We start from the raw sequence: 10,105 nt of genomic DNA, 5'->3' as shown, positions 1-10,105 counted from the left end.
TTAGTTAAATACAAAACAAAACCAGCCTTCATTTTAGGACATGAAATTTTAGGCAAATGGAGGTTAGTGTGCTGTACTAGACCTGAGGTCTTGGTTGGAAATCCTGTGCTCCATTAATTTTTTTTTTCCCTCCCCCGTGACTTTTCTTGTTGCATGTCAATGGATTGCTGCTGTCTGCAGTGGAAGCCATGTCTTTATGTTCCTATACTTGCTTGGGTCCAACCCCTGGCTCCTTTGAATTAACCAGTGTTCCTAGCTATAGAACTGGGACAGTGCCTACCTCTCCTGAAATTAAATAATGTGATTGCTCACGAATCTTGCACTAAATAGTGTTAAGTAAATACATTTTGGGAAGAGAGGCCGATCCTTAGTCAAGGATCACTCCGGGCCGATCCATCTGGGATCGAACCAAGGGCATCTATCTATATGCAAGGCTAACACTAAGGTGTTTGTACTAGTGTTCAAACCCCAGTAAATTCATATGAGAACTAGGAACAAGTTAAAGTTTTCTGAGAAGCTGAAATAATGAGTAAGTGAAGGCAATATGGGGTGTAGTGAGTGACCAAGAAGAGCTGTGTAGAAAATTGATGTTTTGTGATTGATCGTTGAACTTAAAACACCCTCCCAAATGGGGTCTCATTTCAGTGCCACCATCTAGAGGTGTGAAACGGGTTTCGAATGAGGACATAGGTGATTGTTTTTGTTTCTGAACCACACCAGGTGGAGCTCGGGTTATTCTGCCTCTGCCCTCAGGAATCCTGCTATGCTCGGGATGGTGGGTATCACCTGTGTCAGCCATATGGTTTCAACCCAAGGTTCAAGGTGTTTGTTTTGGCATAACACACACACACACACACACACACACACCTGGCAGCATTCAAGGCTTACTCCTAGCTCTGCTCAGAAATTATCCCTAGAAGCTTGGGGACCATATAGGATGCCAGAGATCTATCCTGGTCAGCCATTGGTAAGGCAAACACCCGCTCTGTCCCCTCAAGGTTCAAGTTCTGTGTGCCCATTCTTGGGGAGTTTGCTGGGCTTGGCACATCAATAGCTTGAATCTGCAAGGTTCTAATTCTCTTGCAGATAAACAACTGTTAAGGCCAGAATAGAGCCCTACTTTGTTTTTCCTGCCTACACAGTTGAGAAATACAGATGGATTGTAAGGGTAGAACACAAAGTGTGAGTTCCTGAGAGCTCCGCAGGTGGGAAGGGCAGCATGCTTTGTACAGGAGGCCCCACAGCACGCCCTGAACACCAGGCCGGTGTGACCTCTAAAAAAAGTATTTCCAAGACTTCCATCAACAGCACTAAAAAGAATGTTGCATTAGCATATCACTTGATTTGGGCTATTGTCAAGGTCAGATTTTATTCCTTTTACTGGATTATATGCACTTCAGATGAGTAAAATCTACAAGACCTTCCACCTCAAGACCTGAAGAGTAAAATCCCTGGTATCCTGCATTATCGCATGATTTAAGATCTAAATTTACTAAGACTGCTGATTATTAGGTCAGCATAGTGATGTTTTATATTGATATGGCATGATGTGCATATTTACTGAAAATACTTGCTTAACCACAGACAGGTAAGCTCTTGTAGAAAGTCATGGGGCTGGAGAGATAGCATGAAGGTAGAACATTTGCCTTGCATGCAGAAGGGCAGTGGTTCAAAAACTGCCATCCCATTTGGTCTCCCGAGCCTGCCAGGAGTGATTTCTGAGCATAGAGCCAGGAGTACCCCTGAGTGCTGCTGGGAGTGACCCCCCCCCCAAATCTGTCATGGTCAAGTACTTGTTGTATGGAACAGGAGCAAATAAAATTATTTGGTTCTGGGCCACACCTGGTGATGCTCAGGGATTATTCCTGGCTCTCCACACAGGAATTACCCTTGTTGGTGCTTAAGAAACCACATGAGATACTGAGGATTGAACCTGAGTTGACCAAATGCAAAGTAAGTGCCCTATGCTCTACTCTTCAGCCCAAAATGAAGTTTTGATGGGTGTGGGGGGTTCAAACCCGGCAGTGCTCAAGGGTTATCCTGGCTCTGAGCTCAGAAATAGCTCCTGGCAGGCTTGGGGGACCATATGAGATGCCGGGATTTGAACCACCGTCCTGCATGAAAGGCAGATGCCCTACCTCCATGCTATCTCTCTAGCCCTGAAAAATGAAATATTTTAATGATAAAACTAGTGTAACCTAAACCTAGAAAGTTAGCAGTAATTAAGCAAGGGAGTAAATTATTACCTAATTTCAAAGAAAATACTTGCGCTAACAAAAATTAAAGTTGGGGGTCGGAGAGATAGCATGGAGGTAAGGCGTTTCCTTTCATGCAAAAGGTCAGAGGTTCTAATCCCGGCATCCCATGTGGTCCCCTGAGCCCGGCGGGAGCAATTTCTGAGCATAAAGCCAGGAGTAACCCCTGAGCGCTGCCTGCTGTGACCCCCAAAAAAAGTCAGTGAGGCGGCCATCATTTTTTGGTTTGGGGGCCACACCCAGCTGTCCTCAGGGGTTACTCCTGGTTTTGCACTCAAACAGCTAAAAATACTCAAGCTGGGGGGCCGGGCGGTGGCGCTGGAGGTAAGGTGCCTGCCTTGCCTGCGCTAGCCTAGGACGGACCGCGGTTCGATCCCCCGGCGTCCCATATGGTCCCCCAAGAAGCCAGGAGCAACTTCTGAGCGCATAGCCAGGAGTAACCCTGAGCGTCACAGGGTGTGGCCCAAAAAAAACCAAAAAAAAAAAAAAATACTCAAGCTATCTTAAGGGATTGTACAAAGCTTTAGTTGGATAAAAATCACTGTCTTAGAATTGAGATAAAATATATCTTCCGGGCCGGGCGGTGGCCCTAAAGGTAAGGTGCCTGCCTTGCCTGCGCTAGCCTTGGACGGACCGCGGTTTGATCCCCCGGTGTCCCATATGGTCCCCCAAGCCAGGAGCAACTTCTGAGCACATAGCCAGGAGTAACCCCTGAGCGTTACCGGGTGTGGCCCAAAAACCAAAAAAAAAAAAAAATTTCCTCTTAGGATGCAGTACTGATTTGGTGATAGGGCTGAATAATTAAGCTCTTTATCTTTCCTCCAAAGTGAGAGCTTAGTTTTATAAAAGGACAGGAAAGCAGCAGGAACACTGATAATGGCCAGTAAATATTGAGGCCAAGGAGAATATAGGATTTAGGCTCTTGTGCTCATGGCAGACCCTGTGTCAATGCCTGGTTCCACATAGGGTCCCTCAGGCACTGCCAGGTGAGTCCTGGGCACTGCTGGGGATGGTCTAGAAACAGGCTAGTTCCTGCCTAATATCAAACTTGGGGAAATTCTGTTGATTTTAACTATATATAAGACTTGGGTTTTTGGGATTTGTGTCTTTATGGAACTTAGGCTTCCCTCTGCAAAGCTTATATTACCACTTAGCTATATCCCTGGCCAACACTTGTATTTGGGGGATTTAAAGAGCATGTTTGCAACAATGAGGTATCATCTCACACCACAGAGACTGGCACACATCACAAAGAACAAGAACAATCAGTGCTGGTGGGAATGTGAGAAGAAAGGAACTCTCATTCACTGCTGGTGAATGGGCACTTGAGTTGCACATGGTCAACCCAGGTTCAATCCTCAGTATCTCATGTGGTTTCTCAAGCACCAACAAGGGTAATTCCTGTGTGAAGGGCCAGGAGTAATCCCTGAACATCACCAGGTATGGTCCAGAACCAATTAACTTTATTTGCTCCTGTTCCATACAACAAGCCTTTATGGAAAACAATATGGAGATTCCTCAAAAAACTGGAAATTCGGGGTCCGGAGAGATAGCATGGAGGTAAGGTGTTTACCTTGAATGCAGAAGGTCAGTGGTTCGAATCCCGGCATCCCATATGGTCCCCTAAACCTGCCAAGATTGATTTCTGAGCATAGAGCCAGGAGTAACCCCTGAGCGCTGCCAGGTGTGACCCCAAAACAAAAAGCAAACAAAAAAAAAAAAAACTGGAAATTGAGCTCCCATATGATCCAGTTATACAACTCCTAGGAATATGTCCTAGGAACACAAAAACGCAATACAAAAATACCTTCCTCACACCTATATTCATTGCAGTACTATTACAATAGCCAGACTCTGGAAACAACAAAGATGCCCTTCAACAGAGGAATGGCTAAAGAAACTGTGATACGGGGCCAGTGAGGTGGCGCTAGAGGTAAGGTGTCTGCCTTGCAAGCGCTAGCCAAGGAAGGATCGTGGTTCGATCCCCTGGCGTCCCATATGGTCCCTCCAAGCCAGGGGCAATTTCTGAGCTCATAGCCAGGAGTAACCCCTGAGCATCAAACGGGTATGGCCCAAAAAACCAAAAAAAAAGAAAAAGAAACTGTGATACATATACAAATGGAATATTATGCAACCGTCAGGAGAGATGAAGTCATGAAATTTTCCTATGCATGATGTACATGGAATCTATTATTCTGAGTAAAATAAGTCAGAGGGTGAGAGATAGACATAGAATTGGGATTTAAGAAAAATAAAAGACATTGTAATAATACACAGAGGGCCGGGTGGTGGCGCTAGAGGTAAGGTGTCTGCCTTGCCTGTGCTAGCCTTGGATGGACCGCGGTTCGATCCCCCAGCGTCCCATATGGTCCTCCAAGCCAGGAGCGACTTCTGAGCGCATAGCCAGGAGTAACCCCTGAGCGTCACCGGGTGTGGCCAAAAAAAAAAAAAATTAAAAAAAATACACAGAGACAATAGAGATGTGGGCTAGAAGGACCAGTCCACGATATGAAACTTACCACAGAGTGGTGAGTGTAGTTAGAGAAATAACTATACATCATGACAATGGTAGTGAGCGAGAGAAATAGAATGCCTGTCTTCGAGAGGGGGTTGGGAAGAAGGAAGATGGGGGCATTGAAAATGGGAAAGTTTGGGCCGGGCGGTGGCGCTAAAGGTAAGGTGCCTGCCTTGCCTGCGCTAGCCTTGGACGGACCGCGGTTTGATCCCCCGGTGTCCCATATGGTCCCCCAAGCCAGGAGCAACTTCTGAGCGCATAGCCAGGAGTAACCCCTGAGCATTACCGGGTGTGGCCCAAAAACAAAACAAAAAAAAAAAAAAAAAGAAAATGGGAAAGTTGCTCTGGTGAAGAGGGAGTCTACTTTTTTATAAATAAATAAATCCCAAGCCAATTTTCTAAAAGTGCATGTGACCAAATACTGAATATTTTTATAATTATCTTTATTTAAACACTGTGATTACGAATATGATTATAGTTGTATGATTACAGTCATGTAAAGAACACCCCCCTTCACCAGTGCAACATTCCCACCACCAATTTCCCAGATCTCCCTCCTCCCGACCCCCCCACACCTGTACTCGAGAGAGGCTTTCTACTTCCCTCATTCATTTACATTGTTACGATAGTTTTCAGTGTAATCATCTCTCTAACTGCACTCATCACTCTATGTGATGAGCTTCATGTCATGAGCTGCACCTACCAGCCCTCATCTCTCTTGTCTCTGAGATACTGTTAAAAATGTCTTTCATTTTTCTTAAAGCCCATAGATGAGTGAAACCATTCTGTGTCTTTCTCTCTCCCTCTGACTTACTTCACTCAGCATAATTGATTCCATGTACATCCATGTATAGGAAAATTTCATGACTTCATCTCTCCTGATGGCTGCATAGTATTCCATTGTGTATATGTACCACAGTTTCTTTAGCCCATTCATCTGTTGAAGGGCATCTTGGTTGTTTCCAGAGTCTGGCTATTGTAAATAGCGCTGCAATGAATATAGGTGTAAGGAAGGGATTTTTGTATTGTATTTTTGTGTTCCTGAGTATATTCCTAGGAGTGGTATAGCTGGATCGTATGAAGCTCAATTTCCAGTTTGTGAAGGAATCTCCATATCCAAATACTGAATTTTAATAATCATCCAAGATGCATATTCTAAAGAGCAACTTTAAAAAAAAAAAAAAAACATGTCTTCCTCAATAGAGGAAGAGCATGAGGAGGACAAACTGCAGAGAAAACACAGAAGCAGAGCACTCTCTCCTCCCCAACATTGCCACAATCTCCATACAGCTCAAGTGGGGTTCAAGCCCGAATTCCAGTGTCCCATATGGTCCCCGTGCCTGCCAGGAGCTATTTCTGAGCAGACATCCAGGAGTAACCCCTGAGCACCACCGGTTGTGGCCCAAAAACCAAAAAGAAAGAAAGAAATTGTTCCTGGCAGGCTCGGGACCATATGGGATGCTGGGATTCAAACCACCTTCCGCCCCAGGTTGGCTATCTGCAAGGCAAATGCCCTACCACTGTGCAATCTCTCTGGCCATCTCACCCAAAAACCAAAAAACAAAAACAAAAACAAAAAAAAATACAAAAAAAAAAACTGGGTGCTGAAAGGAAGTAAAGTATAGCATAGAGACACCTCCTTTAACAATATTGCAAACCACTGTCTAAAACAAAAAAATAAAAGGAGAGAAGAAAATGTCTGTCACACAGGCAGACTGGGGAGAAACCAGTGGGGAGGGTGAGAGGGAAACTGAGGATATTGGTGGCAGGAAATGTAAACCAGTGAAAGTTGTTTCACATTGTATGATTGAAATGCAGTCATGGGGGCCGGAGAGATAGCATGGAGGTAAGGCATGCAGAAGGTCATCAGTTTGAATCCTGGCGTCCCATATGGTCCCCCGTGCCTGCCAGGAGCAATTTCTGAGCACGGAGCTAGGAAAAACCCCTGAGCACTGCCGGGTATGACCCAAAAACCGCAAAGAAAGAAAGAAAGAAAGAAAGAAAGAAAGAAAGAAAGAAAGAAAGAAAGAAAGAAAGAAAGAAAGAAAGAAAGAAAGAAAGAAAGAAAGAAGGGAGGGAGGGAGGGAGGGAGGGAGGGAGGGAGGGAGGGAGGGAGGGAGGGAGGGAGGGAGGGAAGGGAGGGAGGGAGGGAGGGAGGAAGGGAGGAAAGAAAGAAAGAAAGAAAGAAAGAAAGAAAGAAAGAAAGAAAGAAAGAAAGAAAGAAAGAAAGAAAGAAAGAAAGAAAGAAAGAAAGAAAGAAAGAAAGAAAGAAAGAAAGAAAGAAAGAAAGGAGAAATGCAATCATGAACAACTTTGTAACTATGTCACTGTAATTTAATTAAAGAATTTATAGGGGCCGGAACGATAGCCCAATGGATAGGGCGTTGGCCTTACATGCAGCCAACCAGGGTTCCATCTCAGGCATCCCATATGGTACCCCACAAGCCTGCCAGGAGCGCCGCTGGGTGTGGCCAAAAACCAAAATAATAATAATAATAATAATAATAATAATAATAATAATAATAATAATAATAATTTATAAAAAAAAAAGAAGGGCCAGAGAGATTGCACAGTGGTAGGGTGTTTGCCTTGCAGACAGCTGACCTGGGGTGGAAGGTGGTTTGAATCCGGCTTCCCATATGGTCCCCTGAGCCTGCCAGGAACGATTTCTGAGCACAGAGCCAGGAGTAACCTCTAAGCACTGCCAGATGTGACCCAAAACAAATTTTTATAAAAGAATTCTTTCTCCAAAAAAGAAACACGTCCTTCCTTTTTCTTCTACCCAATAGCATAATATTGAATTCTGTGTGTTCCAGGGTGGACCAGCCCCCACACCAGCTGGTTTGAGGCTGGTGAGTAATGGAGCAGGAAGCAGACATGCTCTGAGACTCAATGGCCGGAACTTCCCAGCAGTCCCTGTGAGTTCTCCTTCGCCAGCTCATGGTTCTTGAAAGGAGCCAGGATGGAGATTTTGCTGTATTTTGTCACCTCCTTCCACATGGCAGCTTCTTTATCCTTAAGCTGCTGGTTTGGGGGCTTGTTGAAATTCGGTTTGGGCCATGAAACAATGCCTAAGGAATCCCACTATGTCATGAAGTCTTGGGACTGAGCAATAGCACCGTGGGTAGGGCATTTTCTTTGCATGCAGCCAAAGCCAGATTTGATCCCATGCATCCCTTATAGTTCCCTGAGCCTGTCAGGAGTAATTTCTGAGTGCAGAGCCAGGAGTAACCTCTGAGCACCGCTGGGTATGGCCCAAAAACCAAAAGAAAAAAAAATTTTAACGGCAGTTTCAGGGGCCAGAGAGATAGCATGGAGGCAAGGCATTTGCCTTTCATGCAGGACAGTGGTTCAAATCCCGGCATCCCATATGGTCCCCTGAGCCTGCCAGGAGTGATTTCTGAGCATAGAGCCAGGAGTAACCCCTGAGCACTGCCGGGTGTGACCCAAAAGCCAAAAAAAAAAAAAAAAAAAGGCAGTTTCATTAGATTTTCTACCTTCAGTAGATCTGCCTTTATCCCCTTCCCCAACACCCCAAGAACCGCAAAACACTCACGTGGAAAGGTGTCTGGGGCTAGAGAAGCTTTGAACGTAAAACCTGGGGTACTCATTTGCCTCCCAAATACCAGGTTCCTGACGTCACTTCTGTGAAGGACTCAGCCCACTTGTAGTTCTGTACCAGCACCAGGATTTCCTTACTTTGTTCCTTACTTTGGAGTACTTGTTTGGGGTGTGCAGGGGTGGAAAGCCAGGGCTCACTAAAGGGATGTATGTACTCTGCTACAGAGCCACATAACCTGGCGATGCTCAGGGCTTGCTCCTGCCTCTGGTTTTAGGGTCACTCACAGGACCCTCCTGATTCCCAACCAGCAAATCCAGCAGATCGATGCGAGAGCCCAAGGCTGTGATGCTTGAGGACCTTGTGATGCCGGGATGACCCAGGCCACCATGGCAGTGCTCAGAGACCTCCAGGATTATACTGTGTGATGTTGGGACCAAAGAATGAACCTAGGTTGACACCTTTGACACAGGCATCTAAACTCCTCTCCGACCCTGGCTTAATTTATTTCCCCCATCCCCCCATAGCTAGAAGAAGAAAAGTCTCCCGAGTTACAGTTTGCTTCCCAGTCTGTGCTCAGGGATCACTCCTGCCAGTGCTCAGAATACATATGTGGTTCAGGAATTGAAGCAGGATCAGCTACAAGCAAGGAACATACTTAGATTCCCTACTATCTTTCTGGCCCATGAAATACGTGTTTGTTTGTTGTGGGGTTTTTTTTGGTTTTTTTTTGTTTGTTTGTTTGTTTTTGGTTTTTGGGTCACACCCGGTGGTGCTCAGGGGTTACTCCTGGCTGTCTGCTCAGAAATAGCTCCTGGCAGGCATGGGGGACCATATGGGACACCGGGATTCGAACCAACCACCTTTGGTCCTGGATCGGCTGCTTGCAAGGCAAACGCCACTGTGCTATCTCTCCGGGCCCTGTTGTTTTGTTTTTTGGGCCACAACCATTTGACGCTCAGGGGTTACTCCTGGCTAAGCGCTCAGAAATCACCCCTGGCTTGGGGGGACCATATGGGATGCCAGGGAATCGAACCGTGGTCCTTCCTTGGCTAGCGCTTGCAAGGCAGACACCTTACCTCTAGCGCCACCTCACCGGCCCCAAAATACATGTTTTTGAAGAGGAAAAAAAAAACAGTTCATGCAGATATTTTTTTCTCTTCTTTTTTTTTGTTTGTTTTTGTTGTTGTTGTTTTGGGGGGGTTGTTGGTTTTATAGTCACACCCTGCAGCGCTCATGGGTTACTCCTGGTTTTGCTCAGAAATTGCCCCTGGCAGGCTTGGGGAACCATATAGGATGATGGGATTCGAATCACCACCATCCATCTCGGATCAGATGCTTGCAAGGCAAACGCCTTACCACTGTGCTATCTCTCCGGCCCCTGTGCCAATAATTTCAATTCAAATTTGGATCATGAGTTTGTTTTTGTTTTTGTTTTTGTTTTTTGGTGTTTTGGGCACACCCGTTTGATGCTCAGGGGTTACTCCTGGCTAGCACTCAGAAATTGCCCCTGGCTTGGGGGGACCATATGGGACACCGGGGGATCAAACCGTGGTCCTTTCCTTGGCTAGTGCTTGCAAGCAGACACCTTATCTCTAGCGCCACCTCGCCAGCCCCGGATCACAGGGATTTTACTGACTCATTTTACTTTTATTTATCCTCATAGTGAAACTTTCCTTTGAGCAGTGGTCACAAGAGTTTTCCTGCACCCTAAAGTTCCCTATATATGTAGTTCTCTATATAGAGAGAACAGTGGCAGTTACAGTGACAACTGCC

The sequence above is a fragment of the Suncus etruscus genome, chromosome 15, assembly GCF_024139225.1.
Source record: "Suncus etruscus isolate mSunEtr1 chromosome 15, mSunEtr1.pri.cur, whole genome shotgun sequence".
In the NCBI taxonomy this organism is placed as follows: Eukaryota; Metazoa; Chordata; class Mammalia; order Eulipotyphla; family Soricidae; genus Suncus; species Suncus etruscus.
Note: the sequence above shows the minus strand (reverse complement) of the source record.